Raw genomic sequence first — 23525 nt, forward strand, 5'->3', positions numbered from 1 at the left:
GCATTGTATATCTCTTATGAGCTGAATTGTGCCCCTCCCCACTGGCTGAAATTCATATGTTGAACCCCTTACCCCTAGTACTTCAACATTTGACCATCTTTGGAGATAGGCCTTTAAAGAGGAGGTTAAGTTAAAATGAGGCCATTAGGATGGGCCTGATCCAATCTGACTGGTGACCTTATAAGAAGAAGAAATTTGAACACACAGAGGGACACCAGGAATGGGCACACGCAGAGGAAAGGCCATGTGAAGACACAGCAAGAAAAGTGCCATCTGCAAGCCAAAGTCTCTAAAGAAACCAAATCTGCGGATGCCTTGATCTCAGTCTTCTAGCTTCCAGAACGGTGAGAGAATAAATTTCTATTATTTAAGTCACCCAGTCTATGGTATTCATTATGGCAGCCCTATTAAACCAATACAATGTCCAACTGTCTATCTGGCATCTACCTTGGAGATCCCACAGGCATCTCAACAAAAACTTGTCCCAAACCTCTTCTTCTTCAATCTTCTCTCCATTAAATGTCCTCACCAGCCAAGTATTTGATCAAAATTTAAAACTAGGAGTAATTCTTGATTACTCTCTGTCCAATACTAGCAAATCCTTCCAGTTATTCCTCAAACACTTACTTCCATTGTTAACGTTATGGTTCAGATCACTATTATTTGTTGCTTGGCCTAATAAAGTAAGTCCATACATAATCTCCCTCCTTCCATTCTTCTTTCCCTGCAGGATTCACTCCACTTGGCAGCTAGAAGACTCTTGCTAAATATTTTGTGCAGCTTTTCACTAGTCCTCAGGGGGAAGGTTGGTCCCAATTCCCCATCCTGACATCACGTCCAGATACAAAGTCTCAAAATGATGACTTCTTATCTCTCCTCTTTCTGGGCTTTGGCCCTTTATCTTCATCTTCTTCTTCTTTCTTTTCAATGATAGACTTTTCTTATGAAATCCAGTTTCCCTAATACAACAAAATTTCAACCTGATGCTGGTCCTCATCCATCCACCTCAAGTGAACATGAGCTTTGGTACTTCCAGAAGCAGCAGGTGACTCTCATCCTTGAGACATTCTCGTCTAGGAATTTGAGTCCTGGATGACTTCGAAATCTGACTCATGTATCTCCTTAGGGCCCTCATTAGGTGCATGTATCTCCTAAATAAAGGGGGAAATCTTGCTCTTCCACATCGGTTGTTCTTTTCCTCCTCTGTCTCCCTGTTTGATCCCCACTTTACTCTCTGACAGCGACCTCTTTCTAGAACTTTCCTACATGAGAACAATGCTTTCCATGCCTATCTTTCCATTACACTAGAAGGTAAGGAAGGGTTAGAAATGTGTCAGTGATTATCCAGGTATCCTCAGAGCTTATCATCGAGCACAGAACTTGGTGACAAGCACCACAATCGGTGCTTAATAAGTCTTTGTTAATTTGAAAATGATATTTTAGCAAAATTTAAGGTCTTCTGCAAAATTAAGACCACTTTCAGGCAGAATTCCAAGCCCAAAGAGCCCTGCCAGATCCCAGGCGTGATCTTCTGAGGGTGGAAACACTGAACCGCACACAGCGCCCATGACCTGCCAGGGCCTGAGCCCCACCTGAATGGAGACTAGCCCTGCCTGGTCCTCAGGCAGCTGCAAGGGGCCCTGGGGGCGGGTATCTAACACTCACAGAGCGCTTGTTATTCCAAGGCACCTCCTGCAAACCACACAGCAGCCCTGTAGGATCCCTTGCACAGATGCAGAAACTGAGAGAGGATGAGCGATGTGCCCAAATCCTATGACTAGTAAGGGGTTGATCCAAAATTCAGCCCCGGCCGTGTGGCTCCAATGGCTATGCTGTTACCCACTGTTCTTGGAGGGGCTCAGTGAGCAGAGAGAGGATCTGATGAAGCCCCAAATCACTCGCACTGCTGAGTGAGAAGCAGAGTTCCTGAAGGACTGGAACACTCCACCAGCTCTTCTGTTATTTCATCCCCAAACACGCTGAGAGGTGCGTGATTTTGTTATTATTGTCCACTGCCAAATTCCACAAGGGCAACAGGCCTGAGGCCATTTCCCATCTCGTGCTCCTCTCTGGACACATTCTTCACCCAGAGGTCATCAGAGTAGCGTCAATAAATACCAAACAAGTGAAATATTTTTAAAATGTTAGGACACTCACCTAGAAGCAAAATATTCTCAATTTCATTAATTTTCAACATAGAATAAATGAATTTAGGAAAAGTTAACATGGAAAAAAGGCTGCACTGTCAGAAACTTTAAAAATTATGTGTTGGAATGTTTTATTTTTTCCTAGATTGTCCGTGAAACAAGAAAACTCAATCAGACATAATTCTTCTTTGCAGACGTAAGTGAAATCGGTTAAACACCCTGTAAATGAGCCAGATGGAAGAAAAGAATCCTTGGGCACCTGATGATTTCCCAGTCCATGGATCTCTGTGTTGAAATAAGTTCCCGACAGGCCCTTATATCAGCAATAGTCTTTGTTCAGACAGCAATAAACTCAAGTGTACAATTGAGTTTACGCTACACATGCAAACTGTATCCAGGACACAACTAACAAAATAACAAGAAGTGAACCATAAAGTTCTTGACTGTTTAAGAATGACAGGAACTTCCTAAGAAAGAAACAACAATATTATGCTTTGTAAAACAACGCTAAAAGTTGCACTGGAGTTGTTTTGTTTGGTGAGTAAACGTGGTCGATTTTTACCTCCTGAAGATGTTGGCTCAAATCCCAAGTGTGACGGAGCTGCAAATTCTTAATGAAGTGGTGTTGTGTAATGCAGCCAACCCTCAGCTAGGCTGAAGACCACGACCCGCCGGAGACAGGGAGGGTGCTCAGCTCCTCCGTGCGGGGCCTTGCTCCAGGGAGCCATCCGGAAGTGGCCCTCCCACGAGTGAGACAGAAGAGCTTGTCAGTCGTACACATGGCATTAATGTCAATATGAACAAGGAGGCGGAGGCAGGGTCTGAGGAGGAGCAGCCCCCAAAGCCCCGTCCTGCTACCCCTTCTTCTCCAGGGGAAGCCTTTGTGTCGCAGAGGGTCATCATCAAAGACTGCTACAGGTTTCTTTTCCGGTGATTTTAACAAGCACTCCATGAGCAAGGCTTGTTTTCATCCATCCACTAATATCTAGCGCAGACCTGAGTGACCCACACAGTGCCCTTGTGAATAAGCCAGTGCTCCAAGACCTCATGAGACCCTCCCACCGTCACATAGCCAGTGCAGCTGATGAGAAGACTGGATCCCAGATCCTGTGATTTCAAGGCGTGTGCTCCTTAGGCTACCAGCAATGCCACTCCGGGGTAGTCATCCAAAAGAATTGAAAGCAGGATCTCAAAGAGCTATCTGCTCCCCTATGTTCACTGCAGCATTATTCACAGCAGTCAAGATGTGAAAACTACCCAAATGTCCATTGATAGACAAATATATATATATATAACTATACACACACACACACAGGAGAATATTATTCAGCCATAAACAAGAAGGAAATCCTGCCATTTGTGACAACAAGGATGAACTTGGAGGAAATAAAAACTAAGTGAAATAAGCCAGTCACAGAAGGATACATGCTGCTTTATTCCGTTTATATGAGGAATCTAAAATAGTCAAACTCATAGAAGCAGAGAGTAGAATGATAATTGCCAGGGGCTGGGGGAGGGGAAACGGGGGTCGCTCAGTGAGTGTGAAGTTACAGGTATATAAGATGACTAAGCTCTAGAGCTCTGCTGTACGGCAGTGTCTATAGTTAACGAGACTGTATTGGGCCCTTAAAAACTTGTTAAGAGGGTAGATCTCATGCTAAGTGATCTTATATAAAAACAGCAAGGAGACACAAGCAATCTCATGGAGGTGGTGGATATGGTTTTTACTTCACGGTGATGGTATCATGGGTGTATGCATATATCCAAACTTGTCAAAATGTACACATTAAATATGTGCGACTTTTAGCATATTAAATATATGTCAAAGAAGTTGGAAAAAACCCCAAATAAATGTCAAATAGTATGGGTTTTAAATAAGTGAGGGGCCGGCCTGGTGGCACAGCAGTTGGGTTCGCATGTTCCAATACAGCGGCCCGGGGTTCACTGGTTCTGATCCCGGGTGAGGACCTATGCACTGCTTGTCACGCCATGCTGTGGCAGGCGTCCAACGTAAAATATAGAAAGATGGGCACAGATGTTAGCTCAGGGCCATTCTTCCTCGGCAAAAATAGGAGGATTGGCAGCAGATGTTAGCTCAGGGCTAATCTTCCTCAAAAAAATTAATTAATTAATTTCTTAAAAAGTCTGTTAAGTGAATGCAGAGTAGAATTCATGTTTAGTGATATTTGGACAGGTTGCAGAAGAAGCTATGAAGGTCTGTAGTTTTCCTAAGAAACTTTCCTGTTTCAGTACACTGGGGACCCTGACATGCTGCAATTAGACAGCATGGCAGGAAGGGCGGAAAGACAGCCACCTTGTAGGGAGCCCCCACCAGGACCTCTGCTGATCCATATGGACTTGCAGTATATCCCATAACAATCCACAAAGTTCCCTCTGCCTTTCTAGGTGACCTAGAGCCATGATTGGCAACAATGGGCTATGAGAAGACATGCCCTTGGCCCAGGTAAGTCCCAGCCACCACCAGCTGGAAGAGTTGTGAAAGGCTATTTGACTGCAATGGTTTTCTATGGCAAGTAAAAATTAGAATAATGTAAAAAATTCCAACGAGAAGAAATCCAGGAAAAGCTGCCGACAGAACTTCTGATTTTGGGGAAAAATATTGGGAACTGCCAACATCACATCTGGGAAATGGGCCACCTGGTTTTGAAGCTTCAGACACAACAAATGCTTGGGAGGACCTTAAACCAGCTGACCTAACCAGAACCAGACTGTTCACACGGGAACCAGTCTGGCTGCTGCTACTGCGAGCTGGGCTCGCCGGCGGCAACATCGAGAAACATTCTGAATGGCTGAGTGAGGGCTCCGGAGGAAACTTCATGACGGGCAGGAATGTACTGTTCTTTGAGCTATTTCCTTTAACAACTTGGAAGAAATAATAATTAATATAAACAGTAGTCACCAGACTGGGCTTGCCGCAGGAGAAACAAGAGCACAAGATTTGCAAAGATTCGGGTTGAAGCACGAGGTCCTTTTTCCTCTGGCCTTTGGGGATTGGGCCAAGTCAGTGGAACTCTCTGAGCCTCAGTTTCCTCTTCTGTAACAGGAGCAGACACATGCCTTGCAGGGTTATTAATAGGTTTAAGTACCCTGTGGGCATAGAAAGGATGTCTGTGCTTCTTTATTAGTCTTCTAATAAGGAAGATCCCCAGACTATTGGAAGAAATAACACACAAACCTAAGATGGGATTCCCAGAAGAAGTCTCCAGCTTCCAAAGAGTTCAAGATATTAGATTCATGCATATTTTTTAAACACATTAAAACCTTTCCAGAATATGTAAAAAGATGAAAAAAATCCATTTATTTTACCAAGCAAATTTAACTCTGGTATCAAAGTATAAGTAATATAGACCAGAAAAGAAAAACTGCAGAAGCTGTCTCACAAAATAGTGATCGAGATGCTAAATTAATAGCTAGTAAGTAGATTTCAAAATTCAAGAATGGGAACAAAACTGCATTTACCCAGCAAAAAGAATAATACTCGTTTCAAAACAGTTGCTCCTAACGTGGAAACACTAGACGGTCCTCAGTGATACCAAGAATATGAGAGAGAGAGAGAGGCGCAACATGAGCGTGATCATTCAACATTGTTGAGGAAGTTATCATCAGCACAATTCGATGTTAAATATAAACACTGGACTGGAAAAAATAAAACTGTATTTATCTGTATATGTGATTATGCCCATAAAAATCCAAAGGTAAGCATTAAAAACTTTGGCAGGGAGGGCTGGCCCCGTGGCATAGTGGTTAAGTTTGGCACACTCCGATTCAGTGGCCTGGGTTGGTGGGTTGGGATCCCGGGCACAGACCTATGCCACTCGTCAGCCATGCTGTGGCAGCAACCCACATATAATGTGGGGGAAGATTGGCATAGAAGTTAGCTCAGGACTAATCTCCCTCGGAAAAAACAAAGAGGAAGATTGGCAACAGATTTTAGCTCAGGGCTAATCTTCCTCAGGAAAAAACCCCACAGAAAACAAAAAAAACATTTTGGGATAGATAAGAATCAGAGAAGATAGTACAGTGGCAGGTAGTTCTTGAATGTCCTGGAATATCCCCAAAAAACATATCTAGAGAATTAGACAGCAAACCTAAAGCCTCATGGCTTTTGTCTACAAAATGCCATGTGAGCTGTGATACAAGAGCTGGTGGGGACAAGCCAACATCAACTGAGGCCTAAGTGGGGGAAGCAGAACAGAGGAAATGGGCTCTACTGGGCTTGAGAAACAGAGAGCCCCATCACCAGCAGGCCGGGCCCCTCTGGGAGGCACAGGATCAGAAGGATGGGTGTTCACACTCAACTTGGGGGTGAGACAAGGGAAATTCACACCAAATCTGGACGGGGCTGCCATGGTCAGGGTCTATAAATCCTCCAAACTCACAAATCGAAGACACTCTTCAGGACAATGGGGGTCACTGAGGAGAACCCCCGAGAGTAAGACCCAAAAGGAGCCCCTGATAGGGAAAATAGTGAAAAGAAAGTCTAGATTTTTCAAAAAATGGACTGAGACTGAATGATGGTGAAAATGAGACTGGCAAGAGCATAGCTGGTCCACACAGTAGCTGATTGGAGAGTGCTCAAAAGGCAGAATAGCTTTATGGTATTACCTGAGAATACAAGGATGTGGGAGGAAGGGAGGAGGTAGAAGTCACCAGCTATTTCCAGTCCTGTGCATAATAAAGCCAAATAACTTCGTCCCCAGACAAACAAAGCTCCATGCTGGTAGACCTGCCTGTTGTGATCTGAATGCGCTTCCCCTCATAATTCATATTTTGAAGTCTTTACCCCTAATGTGATGGTTTTAGGATGCGGAGCCTTTATTAGGCCATGAGGGTGGAGTCCTCATGAATGGAATTAGCTAATGCCCTTATAGGAAAGACCCCAGAGAGCTCCCTCACCTTCTTCCCGCCATGGAAAGAAACAAGGAGCAGTAGGCCATCTGCAAACCAGAAGAGGATGCTCACCAGAACCCAGCCACACTGGCAGCCTGATCTCAGACCTTCAGCCTCCAGGACTATGGGAAGTAAAGTTGTGTTGTTTATAAGCCACCCAGTCTGTGGTGTTTTGTTACGGCAGCTGGAACTAAGACACTACCTTACAAGGAATATTAAAGGATGTCCTTCACGTGGAAAGGAAATGATACCAGCAAGATGGTAATCCACCTCCCCATGAAGAGCACCAGAAAACTTATAAGAACTTTTAGAAGACATGAGATTGCATAAAGCAATGATCGGAACACGGTATTGTTGGGTAACAATACATGTAGGTGTTTCATCTATGTTTCCACAGCAATAATGCAACATCCGAAGGAGGACAGGGAAAGCATGCAGCGTCATACCGCTGAGCTTACAGCCCATCAGTCAGGGATTCTCTCAGTCAAGCAGGCAGAAGGTGAGTCTGGTCACTGCCAGGGCATCAGCCCATCACCAAGAGAAGCAGCAAGAACAGAGGGGTCCCTGAGAACAGAGCTGGGCAGGCATCTCCCTGCACGTGAAAAGCATTGGCTCTTAGAAGAAATTAAAACCTGGCCAAGAGAGGGAGCCACCCTCATGTCACTATAGATCATCAGTCCCAATTTGAGTTTAGAGTTGCTGTAGCACCATTGACTTTTCCCAAGGAGAAATAAGAACCCTGAGTGGGAAAGTGGCATCTCAGTACAGAATCACACAAGCAGCCATCACTGTGGCCACGTACCTGGGCTTCAGCAGAGGCTGATCTGCTGCCCATGATCCCTGAGGGAGGAGGAGGAGCAGGAGACCGAGCCTGAGCTGACTGTGCTGTACAAACACTCAAGACTCATATTCAAGGCCATGGGGTTCAGTCAAGCTCAGTCATTACTTTCTTTTTCTTTTTTGTCTTCATAAAGTCTTAAGTTAAATCCTTTTCCAGTTGTGGTTATGGGTAGACATCTGGGCCCAGAGGCTGTGTGATCCCTGAAGTTGAGTCCAGAATGAACCCAACCTTTACAGAAGGCAGCTTGAACCTGGCGATGCCTGAGGGTCTGTGGGAACATGGCACAGAGAGCCCCCAAGAACCTCCTGAAACCAACAAGAGAGCAATTACCTTGGAACGCTGGCCTTGTCCTCTAAGCCAGATAGGTCTGGTCTGTATATTAGTTAATTTTCTAAAATGATAAACTAATCTGGGTTTTCTCAAATACTAAAATAGATTTAACTATTTCTTACCAGCAGGATATTTTCTGGTGCATAGTTTTAGTTTCTTTATAAAGCCAGAACATCATAAAGTACATGAAACGTACCTGTGTCTTTGTTGAAAAATTTCTAAAAATTTAGTAATTAAAAAACGTTTTAATTGTTTCACTTAAAATCCAATAAAAATAATGATACTCAAATTGTAGTTTTATAATTCTATATTCAAATTCTAGTCTTATAATTTTATACTCACCCAATTCTTTTTACTTTTTAGCCCCATGGCAAACAGGTTTTCCAGTACGGCGTATCAGCCATTCTTGACACTCAGCCATGGGAAACGGCTTCCGCTGATCTATAACACACATAGATATACGGGCAGGTGTCAAAGCTGTGAACTTTGTACTTGTCTCTCATATTGAAACTGAGCATTTGATTTCAGAGGTCAAGGACTTTAAAAACTTAGCTTAAGATGTGGGTAAAGACTCATAATTTGTCTACTGTTTAATTGGCAAATTGAAATTGGCAAATTGAAACTTTAGATTTCTTTTAAGTTCTATGACCACCATGGACCAAAAGTGCCCCCATGTACTTAAAGACTTAACGTCCCTCATTGAGGGGAGGACTGGCTGTCCCGGGCTTGCAGCAGACAAGAAAGTCAGCCTCAATCTCTCAGAAAGTGCCGCTAGATGCCAATGTTGGATCTTGGCAACAGGGTGGGTTGGAGAAATGGCCCCCAGCATGGGTAAGACCATAGAACCTTGACTTTGGGTTATGTCAGACCCCAAATCCTAACTTCATATTTAGTGTCCCAGAAGGCTGATCTGGGTAGCTTTTGTGAGACTATTAAAGGACTTTAGGCTTTGAAAAATGAGACAGGGCTGTGGTGTGCTTTCTGTGGCCTGAAGAAAAGAGGCAGATGAGATAGATTCACCCAAAGGAAACTTCTTCACTCAGTCTTCTAGAAACGAGGAAGATAGGACTTTAGGGTGAGCAGCTCTTTATTTAGGATTTTTTAAAAGTAAACAAACAATCTGAATTAATGCATCTTAATGGAAACTAATCAAGTTCATCACATAGGCAGAGTAATAAATTGGCACCATATTGTGGGAAAGCTAAAAGGCACGATTCACCTTAATTTTCTAACATGAAAAACCCAATGACATAATCCTTAGCTACTTAAGATTCAGATTGAAGGGGCTGGCCCCGTGGCCGAGTGGTTAAGTTCGCGCGCTCCGCTGCAGGCGGCCCAGTGTTTCGTTGGTTCGAATCCTGGGCGCGGACATGGCACTGCTCATCAGACCACGCTGAGGCAGCGTCCCACATGCCACAACTGGAAGGACCCACAACGAAGAATATACAACTATGTACCGGGGGGCTTTGGGGGAAAAAAGGAAAAAAAAATAAATAAAATCTTTAAAAAAAAAAAAAAAAAGATTCAGATTGAAGCTCCTGCATTTTATGGTCATTTTTCTTTAATTAAAAACTGAATCTGAGAGGCTGGAACAATTTCTCCAATATTTTCTCCATCGCGTGAGGTCTTCCAAATTACTGCATCCATGTGATCCTGGATGATGTGGACCTGCTCACCTCTGAGGCACTGCTTGCCTCTCTCCTCAGCTCTAGCACCAGCATGCTATTGGGACCTACTTCACGAGGTTGTTTGGAGAATTACACTAGAAAATTCTGTGATGAGAACAGTCGCACCCCTGACACACCCAGACCCATGGAAATCAGAGAGCCCCTGCTGTCCTGTAGAACTGAGGCCCAGAGTGGGTCCAGGGCTCACTGACGGCCACGTTCCACCCACACCCGCTTTTCTTCCTCTGTGATCAGGCCTCTTGCAGTGGCACGGCAGCTGCTTTTTCAAAAAAGTTGTTTGAGAAAAGACAAGGCAGCTCTGTGTGACCCTGATCTCTGCTCAACTTGAAATCCCAACTAGCCTGTGTGAAGATAAACACTCTTGGAAGGCATGTAAAGGAAAAGCAAATATTTTGACCATTAAAAGAACCTCTAAATAACAAATGTCAAAGGCCTGGTTTGTGTTAAGCAACTTCACTTATCTCCTGGCTCACAGAACCCTTTTCCTGGGTTCTTTAGCTCATTACCAGTGACTGTCTCACAGAGACCCTGGAAGACAAGACAGGCAACACCAAATGCATGCAAACATTTCCCTTAAGTACAGGTGATTTCTAGCTTAAGGTTAATTGCACTATTGTCAATGTGTCTTCCTGTGGAACTTGGAACAAAGGAGGTGGGAAAGGCACTGTGGGAGGGGTCCATATTAAGGACAATATTCTGCAGGTAACTTGACATAATCCTGAGCATTCTTTTCTTTTATATCCCTCATGACAGTAGTTTTAGAGGATTTTGGCTGGTTTATTTAAAGAGATTTTGGAATTTTAAAAGAATGCTATAACTATTCAGCTTCATTGCATGCTTAGAATGATAGAATTTACTCATTCAACAAAGATATTGAGGATTTAATATCTAGCAGGAATTATCCATACTAGCTCGTTTGATCCATTCTCTGCACACTTCTTACTGCTTGCTATGTGCCCAGCATTCCTCTATGAGCTGGAATATGTCCCTGGGACTCATGCCTAAATTTAATATAAGCCATAGTCAAGAGTTTTTAAGCACATATTATGTGTGAAGCACTGTACTGATCTATTTCTCCACACACTCCTATAAAGTTGGTATATGTGTCGCGCCATATTGCAGGTGAGGAAAGTGGCTGCCATCAGTATGCCTTCAGGTTGCCTGACTCCAGCACCACAAGAGGAAGTGCCAAGGGGGACACTTACACGCGCTTCTCATGCATGTCGTAGAGAACATAGACGACAGTTAATGTCATGTTGTCTGTCCTACAAAGTCCACATTAAATTGGTATGAATCCCCTCCATTTTCCAAGATTTTTGTCACTTTCTGGTGGCTTACACTATTTAGCTCCAATTTCCTTTTTAATAGTGGACCTTTTTCTTATTTTCACCTCTAAAGGGGTGTATTTCTTCTCTCCTCTTGTGCACTCTGGATCCCACTCTGGCCCCCAAGAACCGCCACTCAACCGCCCATCCACAGAGAGCATTTGTGTATTCCAGATTTTAACGAAAGTTTTCAGTGACAGCGGTGGGCAGCAACACAGCACTAAACAGCAGAAAAAAGAAATTTTAAAAATACTTAAACTTTATTAAATATCTCTCTATTTTGTGGTTTTTTTCCCCCATCCCCAAACCTGAATTTCTCACAGGCTACAATTCTCCACAGGAATCTCACGTACAACGATGTTGCTCACCCCTCTTCTATCCAGCATTTCATAGCTCGGATTTATGTTTATTTCTTATGCAGGTCAAGATATAGGTCATTTTGTTTTGCTTTCTCCTTCTAAACCAGGTTCCATGAGCCTTTCTTTTCATTTACAAAGTGGTGTATCGAAGCATTTTGATGAATATGTGAATATCTATTCAAAAGTAGAAAGTATACCAGTCTGGTGATGACAGAAGCAACAATAGTTGCTTGCATATTAAACAGAATTTGAGTTGTCTTGACTCCTGTGAGGTAGGTATTAATCACCATCTAATTCTCAATATGTTACCCAAGATCACAGAGTGGGAAGAGGCACAGGCTGGGCCTGAGCACATATCATCCCAGACCATCCTCCTTACATTCCTCCTCCCCACCAGGATGCCCTTGTCCATGAATACAATAGTCCCCCCGGCTTTGCATTCTGAGGTTTCAGTTACCCGCAGTCAACCACAGTCCAAAAATATTAAATGGAAAATTCCAGAAATAAACAATTCATAAATTTTAAATTGCACACCATTCTGAGTAGCCTGATGAAATCTTGCACCGTCCTGCTCTGTCACACCCAGGACGTGAATCATTTCTTTGTCCAGCATATCCATCCTGTATATACTACCCATCCATTAGTCACTTAGTAGCTGTCTCGGTTATCGGATCCACCATTGCAGTATCTCAGTGCTTGTGTTCAAGTAACCCTTATTTTCCTTTATAACAGCCCCAAAGTGCAAGAGTAGTGACACTGTCAATTTGGATATGCCAAAGAGAAGCCATAGAGTGCTTCCTCTAAGTGAAAAGGAAAGAAAACAAATTGTATGCTGAGGTTGCTAAGATCTACAGTAAGCACAAATCTTCTATCTGTATCATTGTAATGAAGGAAAAAGAAATTCGTGCTAATTTTGCTGTTGCACCTCAGATATGTATCCACGTACAGGAAAAAACATAGTCTATGCAGAGTCTGGTAGTCTCTGCAGTTCAGGCATCCACTGAGGACCTGGGAAGGTATCCGCCTCGGATAAGAGGGGACTGCTCTAATGGCACAAATCCACCCCAAACACGGAAACCAAAATCAAAATACAATTACAATCACCAAGAAAAATAAAACACTTAGGCATAATTCTGATAGACGGGTCCAGGGCTTGTATGCTGATGAAAGAACTCAAAGAAAACCTAATTGAATGGGAACATATGCCATGTCCGTGGATTCAACATAGTAAAGATGACGCTTCTCCCTAGAGGGATCCAGTTTTAACGCAATTCCTACCAAAATCCTAGGAAGGTTTTTATAGAAATGGACAAGTTTATTCTAAAATGGATATGAAAAAGCAGGCATAGACCCTATGGCTAAATCAATCTTAACGAAGAAGAATAAAGTAGAGAGGTCTTTCTTCCTGATATTAAGGCCCATTATATAGTTACGGTAATCAAGAGTGTGGTATTGGTAGAGGAGAAGACATATAGATCAATAGAACATGATGTTGAACATCATTAGTATTTTGGGAAATGCAAATCAAAACCACAATGAGGTAACACTACACACCCATTAGGATAACTATAATAATAATTTTTAAAAAACAGCTAATAACAAGTGTTAGTGAGGATGTGGAGAAACCGGAACTCTCAAACATTGCTAGTGGGAATGTAAAATGGTGTAGTCACTTTGAAAAGCAATTTAAAAGTTTCTTAAAATGTTAAACATAAATTTATCATATGACCTAGCTATTCCACTCCACACCCAAGAAAATTTGTGTGCATATTATATATGCACACAAAAACTTGTATGTAAACGATCATAGTAGTGTTAGTCGTAACAGCTAAGAAGTGCAAGCAGTCCAAATGTCCACTGACTTGTAAACGAATTTAAAAAATGGTATATTCATAGAGTGACATATAATGGAATATTATTTAGCAATAAAATAGAAATGGACTGTTGCAGTGCTGTCACGTCGATTCTGACTTCCAGCAACTCTGTGTACAGCAGAGCGGAACCTCGCCTGGTCTTTTTGCACCATATTCTCACCTTCCAGTGCTATATCAGACAATGCTCTGCTGCTATTCACAGGCATTCACGGCCAATTATTTTGGAAATGGGTGGCCATGTCCTTCTTCCTAGTCTGTCTAGTCTGGAAGTTCCAACGAAACCTGTCCAGCATGGGTGACCCTGCTGGTATTTGAAATGAACTAGTGATGCATGTAACTGGAGGAATCTCAGAAATACTTTCCTAGATGTCAGATGCAAGACTAGGCTGCATATTGTATGATTCCATTTACGTAAAATGAGAAGAAAAAGCAGATAGGGATTTACGGAAAACAGGAACAAGGGACATTTTTCAGGTATTGAAAGTGTTCTAAAACACTTGTGTTTAGATTTTGGTGATGGTTGCACAACTCCATAAATTTACTGAAATCATCACAGTATACAATTAAAATGGGTGAAATTTTGGTATGTAAATCATATCTCAATAAAGATTTTTAAATTTTTAAATCAGTACGTTACGACAGTTTTCTGCCAAAAGGTAGTAAGGTGTCTTGAGGAAAAGGGTGCCCTTTCTAATCCTCAGAAGGGCTAGATGAATCCTGAGATGGTGAGTTTGGAAGAGTAGGTTAGAGACCAGATTGCAAAGGGCCTTGGGGCCAATTACGTCGCTAAGGCTTGATTCTTCAGGTGATGAGAGACGATCACAGGTTTTAGGCCAGGGATGGGTCTGATCAGAGCTCTGATTTAGAAAGCTTATTTGGGCACAAACGTGGAAGATGAATTCAAAGAAAAATCGAAAAAATATAAGCCCTGTGGAAATGAATTGTTGATAGTACGTCTAATATGTGCACACAAACACACATACACTCACCACTGTAACATTTTCTTTAGTTTCTGAAAGCTCACTGGACTTGAAGGCAAAGGACATATATGTAACTGACTATCCTACTTCTATCATTTCTAGCAGTATGAACTTGCGAGTGTTCCTTAATCTTGCTATAAAATGAAGATAAGAGTTAAGCATTTGAGAAGAGAATATCAGATAACAGAAAAATGGAGACTCTAACTTTTCTAATAGACAGTTCCCTTCCCTACATGTGTCCCCTTCACGGTGCTCATCTGCCCTGGAGGGTCCGGCTCAGAGGACTGGATGTCCTCCTTCTGACCTGGCTGATTCTTTCACAGGTTCTGTCCTTGGGGTCTCGACCCCACTCAGCCATGGATCCCCAACTCCACTTAGTCGAAAGTTACTTCTTTGTTTCTGGTTCTTCCCCTCAAAATAGGAACATGTTCAAAATAGCCACTTCAAAAAAATAAAAGAAAAATTTTAATCTTAGTCACTTTCTGGTCATTCGACTTCTTTTCCTTTATAGAGAATCTCTGTATGAGCTCTTCACTGCCTTACTTCTCACCAACCCTCCACCTGCTGTGATCTGTCCTTCTCCACTACACTGACAAAACTGTCCTTACTCAGTTACAGATGATCTCTGCCCTTTGTGGATCTGGTTCCCAGCATTTCTTCTACCTTGAAGCTACTCGAGATCGTGCATCAGATTTCCTTATGCTTGTAAGCCAGCTACCTTTTGTTTTACTCGGAATCAAGAGAACCTAAGTGACTCATACCTTTAGCCTTTGAAAGGTGTCTCCTTCATTTTTCTCCTGCTTCCAGGCTCTTCAGTTTTTCCACTTACTCCTTAAGTCTGTACCCCCTGCCCACTTCTTGGTCTTTCAGCCCTTCCTCCACAGGTCAGGCTCCAAACACCACCTCATGTTGACGATTCTCCGTTCTAGATCCCCAAATCAGAGATCGATACACCCCACTGCCAGGTGGAACTTCAACCCTCACATGTCCAAACGTGACTGTCTTTCTCAACACATTTGACCTTATCACATTCCCTGATCCCAAGATACCTGTGATCCTTGCAACAAATCCTGAGCTCAAACTGGGAGCTGAGCATCCTGATGGAGCAGGCTCTCAAGAGTGGGAAAGACAGTCCTTGCTCTCCAGGATCTTCACTGTGCCACAGACCCCCAACCAGAGACCCGGCCAGGATCTCCACCTGCCCCAATCAGCCTTCCACTGAATGGAACCAACCTGACACTGTCGGTATCTCTCCACTCTTTGTACCATCACACTAGCTCAAGTGCACCTCATTTCTTGATCTACACCGCAACCAGAATGATCCTCCTTCGCAAAATGCATATCCCAAAATGCCTTGGCCTATTTGAGATTCTACAATCTCTACAGCACACGCCCCATTACCCTCAGGATAAATGTAAAGTTCTTTCACATAATATTCAGTACTTTATGATGCTTCCAAAATGGAAATTATCTCCAAATGCACCCTGACTCCACAATTCCAGGTGCTGGAATTTCCATGAATACGCCTCCTCTTTTTGTCTCAAACCCTTGTGCTTTTGTACGTACTTTCTTCTACCTGCACTCACTCCTCTTTTTTTTTCACTTAACTAATTCCTACTGTTCTTTGAAATTCAGTCCAGGAGTCATATTTGGGAGCCTGCCCAAACCCTGGACAGTTGGTAGTTTTCTTTTCTGTCTTCTAAACATACCTCCCTCTCTAACACGTAACACTGTTGGCCATGTCTCTCTTTCCCACTGTGATAAGAGCTACTGGAGGAGACAGGCACTGAATCTCCAGCTTGTAGACTAGTGTCTGGCACGTTGTAGACACACAGGAAATTGATGCTAAAAGAGTGAACCAATAACTCGTACGAAAGGGCTTTCTTAAACCTAATTCTTGAATGTATGTGAAAGTGATATTATCACGTAAGTTTGCATTTCCCATCTAAATAAGAAATCTTGGGGGCTGGCCCTCTGGCTGAGTGGTTAAGTTCATGAGCTCCCCTTCGGTGGCCCAGGGTTTCGCCAGTTCGGATCCTGGGTGTAGACATGGCACCGCTCATCAGGTCATGCTGAGGCAGCATACCACATGCCACAACTAGAAGGACCTGCAACTAGAATATATAACTATGTCCTGGGGAGCTTTGGGAAGAAGCAGAAGAAAAAGAAAAAAGATTGGCAACAGATGTTGGATCAGGGGCTAATATTTAGCAAAAAAAAAAGAAAAGAAAGAAATCTTAAGAACATATTTAATCTTAGTTCCAAGGTGATATTTCCTTCTGCTTAAGGAGATGATTCTATTTGATTGTGGCATCGAAGTTTTTTTGGTCAGAAAATGTCACTCCCACTTATAAAGAATGAGAAGGAGTTGAGTGTCCCAGTAAGAGCAGAGGAAAGGACAGGAAAAGTTCCCATCCCTGTCTGCCTCACTTGGTCCCCAGCCAGTGCCGCCAATGCTGTAAAACTAAATAAACACTGGAGGAGTTGAACATTTCACTGGTGAGGTTTGACCTTTCCTGAACTTCAGTGGCGCATCCTACACTTTTGCTTATGTTCTTCCTAATCTGTTTGGTCTGGAGCTGGAGCTGGACGGCTCCTGACTCGAGAGGACTCTTCAGGCAGGGACGGGCCGGCTCTCGTGTGGCTCGGCCTGGAGCCATCCTCCTCCGCAGTCATCCTGGCCATCTTTACCACAGGCACAGCAGGCATGGCTTTCCTACTTGGGTTTTGAGGCCAAAACTCAAAATGTGCAGTGCCATAATGCCTGAAAAGAAGAATGTTCAATACAAAATTCAGCGCTGATGGCTTGGTTTATGGCACTGGGAGGGCAAAGTACCTCATTGCATCTCACCTCCAAGATGGGCCCTCCCCAGTGGGGCAACGAACAGGGTCAGCGAGGTGGGGACAACTCGGATGTTCTCCTAGGTCAACAGCACACGGCCACACAGCCCAATGACCAGGGGCCTCAAACATCTGTGGGCCGCAGGACAATGAGATTATTTTTTTAAATTCCACATGAATATTATGCTGGACCCCCAGCGAGGTGATTCCACCCACCTAATATGTTTAGACCCTTGATTAAGACCCACATTTTACGTAGGAAAACAGTGTGGAAGGTCAGGACATGGGAGGAACTCACTCAGAGTCACTGACCTGGTGAGACGCAGGGTTGTGGCAGGGCCAGGGTGGCATCTTCTGTCTTCCTCACCCTCTGTCCATGCCATCACTACTCCACCAAATCCTACACACAAAACTGGCCCTGGACGTACAAACACTAGAACTCCTGCTTGGATTTTCAGAAAAAGCTAATCACTCCTGTCCCCTTACCCCTCTCACCCCCACAGGCCCAGTTCAGGCTGAGATTGGAAGGACTGAAGAGAGTGAAAATGCGAGAAGATGGAAGGGAATCCAGATCACGGCTGGAGGAGTCAAGGGTCAGGGGTCAAGGATGAGGCTGGTCAGGCAGTGAGGAAGAGTCAGGAAATATCCAGAGCATTTGCACCCCTCAAGCAGCCATCAGTTATTGGTTCTGTGTTCCCTTTTGAGGAAGGTAGAAACAATAAAATATGAAATGCTATATAATGTTAGCGTCATAAGTTTTAAAAAGCAAAGTTGAGACTGAGTTTGCCCTATTTGTTTTTAAGGGGCTTACATTGAGCTTGCTAGCTCTCAGCCTTCTTCAGGCCCTCTGTGTCTGAGGCTCTCTGTGCAGCGTGGCTGCTTATATAATTGCTGTGAAGATTAAGGATGTCAGTGAAGCAGCTGGGACCGCACCAGACCTGTCACAAGCTTCAGACTTGTGTTCGCGTTTCCTGTCACCATCACTCCCATTATTTCCTCCAGTGCTACATCAGTTCATGTCAGTTAGCCTCAGGGCTCAGAGCTGGTGCTCCTGGACGCTGCAGTCCACAGGAAATCTTGTCTTAAATAATCAAGCTCCTCATTTTTTTTTTTTTTTGAGGAAGATTAACCCTGAGCTAACATCTGCTGCCAATCCTCATCTTTTTGCTGAGGAAGACTGGCCCTGAGCTCACATCTGTGCCCATCTTCCTCTACTTTATCTGTGGGACGCCTACCACAGCATGGCTTGACAAGTGGTGCCATGTCCGCGCTCGGGATCTGAACCGGCGAACCCCGGGCTGCCAAAACAGAACATGTGAACTTAACTGCTGCACCACCGGGCCAGCCCCTCAAGCTCCTCATTTTTAAAAATTTGCATCAGAGAGAAAAAAAATCCAGATTCTTTTTAAAACTTTCTATTGACTCACAAAAGCAGAGAGAGGCCCTCCCATGATACACAGGAGGGAGCTTGGACTGTGGGGCACGTGGGAGAGGGTTGAATATTTGAGGAAGCAGAGAAGGGAAGCTGCAGGACCGAGCAGGACGGAAGGGGCTGGGGAGGAAGGCTTCCTGGGGTCACTCAGCTGAGGCCTGGTCCTTGGAGAGGCGAATGGCCCTCCTTCTTCAGTGAGTAGCTGTACACTCACAGAGCTACGCATGTAACCTGCAGAGCCTGACTCACTGGCAAGTTGCACATTCAGCTGAATGGGTGGTACCCAACACTGTGAAATCCAATGAAATTAACAGAAAGAAGGATGAGAAGATGGAAGAGGAGAGAACATGAAGGACACGTGAGGAAGGGCAGGAAAGGGGAAATAGCAGCGTGCATGGGGCACAGCAGGGAAACCTCTTCCATGATGCTTTTGTTTCTATCATCCATGTGGCAATAGGAGCACTGGGCTATGTTATGAATTAGACTTGTCATAAAAATATAAACTGCATTTATGGTAAAAAAATTTCAAAGTCTCTAATTTAGCATGCTTAAGCAACCAACCACTCTTCTTCTGGAGCACGCCTTGTCTGTCCCCTCTCTGAGGAAGTCAAATCCAGAGCAGAGTGGCTCTAATGACAGTCTGAAATGCACAGCCATCTTCCTCATTATGACAGAAATCTCATTTGACATAAAAATATTTTTTAAAACCTATAGCAATACTGGAAAATGAGAGCTAAAGCCTTCAGCCAAGCAAAACATTTACAGCACTCCTGGGAGACAATCGACAAACAGATCTATGAGAAAGCAGCTCAGGGAAATCACAACCCAAGCTCCGGGCAGAGGAGGAGCTGAGTGTTCCAGACACCCAAGACCCACAGTGAAAAGACAGATGGTTTGCATGGCTGCAGACTGGACACTGCATTCTAGAGCAGATGCCATATTATTTCTTCCCCCTGGACACTGAGCCCAACTGCAATTATTCCCACGCTCAGCCAGTGAGGGTGGGCCCAGAAGCCAGCCAGGCACCCTGGTGCCCAGCAAACCTACAAAACCCTGAAAGGACAGGAGCTGCAGTCCCAGAAGACAAGTTACCAGCTCAGCCATTGTAATGAAAACTATTGACAGATTTGCAAACACAAAAACTGAAATGTCCTAATATTGAAAACATTCTCTGCAAATATAGCTAAGAGGTAACTTCTGGAAAAGCTGGATTCTTAAGAAGCTAATGAAGCTCATGCTTCAGGACCACCTACTTGGGGGAGTTCATCCCAAGGTCATGGCAAGGGTCTGGCAATGAATAGTCATGTCCTTATCTAATTTCGTACTATTTTTCTTTGGATGACCTCCCAATTTGATAAGCTTCAGCAACCACAAAATCTAAATCCATTCTAGATTTCCAGGGTAAGGATAACCCATAAATCAGTAAGAAAAAATACAAACAGTATAATAGAAAAATGGGCAAAGGATATGAACAAACAATTCATTGAAGAAGAAATGCAAATGACAAATAAACACAAAACATGTGCACCATCTCACTTGTAATTAGGGATACGCAGATAAAAATAAAAATAAGATTGTGGGGCTGGCCCCGTGGCTGAGTGGTTAAGTTCACGCGCTCTGCTGCAGGTAGCCCAGGGTTTCGTTGGTTCGAATCCTGGGCGCGGACATGGCACTGCTCATCAAACCACGCTGAGGCAGCGTCCCACATGCCACAACTAGAAGGACCCACAACAAAGAATACACAACTATGTACTGGGGGGCTTTGGGGAGAAAAAGGAAAAATTTTAAAAATCTTTAAAAAAAAATAAAAATAAGATTGTTTTCTCCCTCAGATAAGCAAAAATTTAACTGATTGATAACATTCATCAATGGGACAATGCATGTAATTTTACACATTGCTTAAAGTAGAAATTATCAAAATCTTTTAGAAGAGCAAATGGGGAAACCTGTTAAAACACTCGTTACCTTTAACTCTTTAACTCAGCTTCCAGGAGTCTGGTCTTTGGTCAATGCCATGAACACTGTGAGCCTGTTCATTCTCACGTTGATGCCCATCTCCCTGAGGAGCATCTGTGTACCCACAGCGGTAGACAATTTCATACATGCCCTTTAGCTACTTTCACGAACATAAAAAAATGCCAATCACTCTAAGAGACAAAGTCATCCTGGGTTCAAATCTCATCTCTGGCACCTGCTGACTCAACTACCTCTTGGGTTTACAATAAATCAGTTAACGAACAGAAAGTCCTTAATAGTCAGTGTGCAACAGCTGTACTTGTTGCTTTAAATGATATTTTTGTCATAATTACCTGCTTTGTGCAGATAACAAACCGATGCTCAGTACGTTTTCCAAGGTTATTTACATCATGGAGGTGGCACTGGATTTCAAATCCTTGGTCCAAGATTCTGCAGCTCCCTGATGGCCAGCACCATCCCCTCGGATCTTCCTGATTTCCACACCTTCCACACTTCCCTGTGAATTTTCTCCTCCTGAGCCACCTCTCAGGTTACGAGTAATAAGGCTTTCACTCATTCATGCAAATTGTGTTCCTATGAAGAACGAGGTTGCAGTTGTTTCTCATTAGGTCTGTAAAAAAACAAAACTCTATCTAAAATGGAGCCTGAGACTCTGCACATGACCACGTAAGGATTTTTCCATCTCAAGGAGCAAAGGGTGGAACTAAGGGATTAGATATTACACAGGGCATGCAGAGACACCCATACCTGTTCCTGCAACAGAAGGTGCGCGTTTTCACTGAGTGAAAAGAGTGACAACGGAAAACCACCTGCTTGAAGTTTACTTAGAAAACTTGCTTGTTTGTCCTTCCGGATATGTGCACTTCCGTAGACAGACTAGGGAGAAATTAATCCCTCTATACGTCAAATAAGGCAAAAGAACCCTGCAGTGTCCCCAGGCTCCCCAATTCCTGTTCTTAGAAGAGAAACCAAAAGGCTGTGTTGGAATGCTCTGCTGGAGCGTGGCCGGAGTTCATCGGCCAGCTGTGGGCAGAACTCTCTGCATCCCCCCCATGCAGAGAGCAGTGCTGTGCTGGGTCCCAGCTCTTCTGATATTAGGAAAGCCCCACTTTCAGGCCCAAAGTGGGCCATGGTGAGCACGGTATGTGGGTATCACCTCGCATCACGTCTGAAGGGATGCAGTGCAGGGCAAACTAAAGCAAGGCAAACAAGGCCGCACATTTGAGTGGTCCCTGTCGATCAGGGCCTGCAGTGTTCCTCTCATTGCTACTCATCATTGGTATATTGTCAGATCGGAATATGAAGGCACCCGGAGACCCTATAACAGCCTCACTGTTGCCTGCCGTCCAACAAAACACCCAAATTAACGCCTATCCATTTAATTTTCTGGTCATTGAATAATTTAAAAGATTTGGATTTAGAATACAAACGAATACTCATTTTCCTTGAAATGGCACACTATATAAAAGAAGAAAGGGTTATTGCCAAGCAGAGTATACGATTTGTAAGAGAAAGATATCCACAGAGGAAAGCCAAGCAAAAGGACACCGCTGATTGGCAGAGCTTGTCTCCCCAGCCCTAATGGAAACCTAAGGAGCTAGCTCACCAGTGGTGAACACAGCTCTTTCATCTATCTTAAAGGCTTAAAGCTTAGAACCAAAGAAGCCACATTGTCCAATTCCTTCCAAACCCATAGCCAGATCCTGGAACTTATCCATATGGGGACCCCAGTCTGGAAAGGTCCCTCTGTACAGTGTCCACATTCCCAGGGCACAGCCAGGTGAGGCTCTGTGCTCCAGGCCAAAGAGAGGGAGCAAAGCCACTCCTCCCCTCAAAAAGAAGCAACTCAGACCCTCATGAAGAAGAAGGGAGCTAGATGTTAGCCAGACATCAAGGTTTCTGAGTCTCTCTCACTCAGGGGGAGCTGCTCAATCGTCCTCAACTCAACCACTGAGGAGGGAAGTGAGCCCCACAGACAGATCAAACCCTAAAGAAGAAAGGGGAAGAGAGAGATGGGCGGCCTTCCCTCAAGCCTGGAGGATGCCCAGATCTCCTTCCTTCCTGCAGGAGATCCTGCTCCTGCCCCCAAATCTCCCAGATAGGATGGTCATCTCTCCCTCTGCATTCCCACTTCACGTTGTAGGTGCGTTTACTCCACACATATTCATGTGGGAATCTCCCTGCCTTTCCCTCTGACTGTATCCTTGGCTTCTGGAGGGCATGAATCAGCCCTTACTCACACCCCCACCACCAGGATGTGACGTAGTAGTGGGTCCTGAAAGGATTAATGGCTTGATGAGTACCACAATGACCTCCATGGATGTCGGTGCCCTGAAGTGACCCCTTTCCAGGGTCCCCTAAGCCAGGGGCAGGAGCCTCCCCGGATTCTGAAGCAGGGTCCACTCAGCCAAGCAACTGGGCCCCAGACCCCAACTGCAGACTCCAAGGCCCTGAGCATCCAGCCATAGGAGCTCAGAGCAGAAAGCCTGGGTGAAAGCTGTAACAGAGCCCAGTGCTCCGCCCAACTAGAGGAAGGACTGACAGACAAGTGTAGTCTAGATGTGTCTGCAGTGAGCAGGCAGCAGAAACTCAGAAACTCCCAACAAGGAATGAAGTCGGGCAGCGAAACCATGGGGTCTGCATGGCATGGCCTGGAGAAGGGCTTTGTCCTCACCGGGCATCGCACAGCAGCCCCGTCACCATGCCAGCCGCTCCAATGGGCCATGCATATGCCACACCTGCTATAAACCAGTTTGAATATCTTCCGTGAACACGGGGCAGGTAGAAGGTCAAGAAATAAGGATGGTATCTGTATGTGGG

At 44.2% G+C, this 23525-nt stretch overlaps 1 long non-coding RNA gene across 1 annotated transcript; it reads left to right on the top strand.

Annotated features, from left to right (window-relative positions):
• The first annotated feature begins 2335 nt into the window (after positions 1–2335).
• LOC139082770 (uncharacterized) lies at positions 2336–8731 on the top strand. The gene is made up of 2 exons (XR_011538991.1): positions 2336–7557; positions 8593–8731. It is a non-coding gene; the product is annotated as an uncharacterized lncRNA (long non-coding RNA).
• The last annotated feature ends 14794 nt before the right edge of the window (positions 8732–23525 follow it).

This window comes from Equus przewalskii, chromosome 4, assembly GCF_037783145.1.
Source record: "Equus przewalskii isolate Varuska chromosome 4, EquPr2, whole genome shotgun sequence".
Taxonomy (NCBI): domain Eukaryota; kingdom Metazoa; phylum Chordata; class Mammalia; order Perissodactyla; family Equidae; genus Equus; species Equus przewalskii.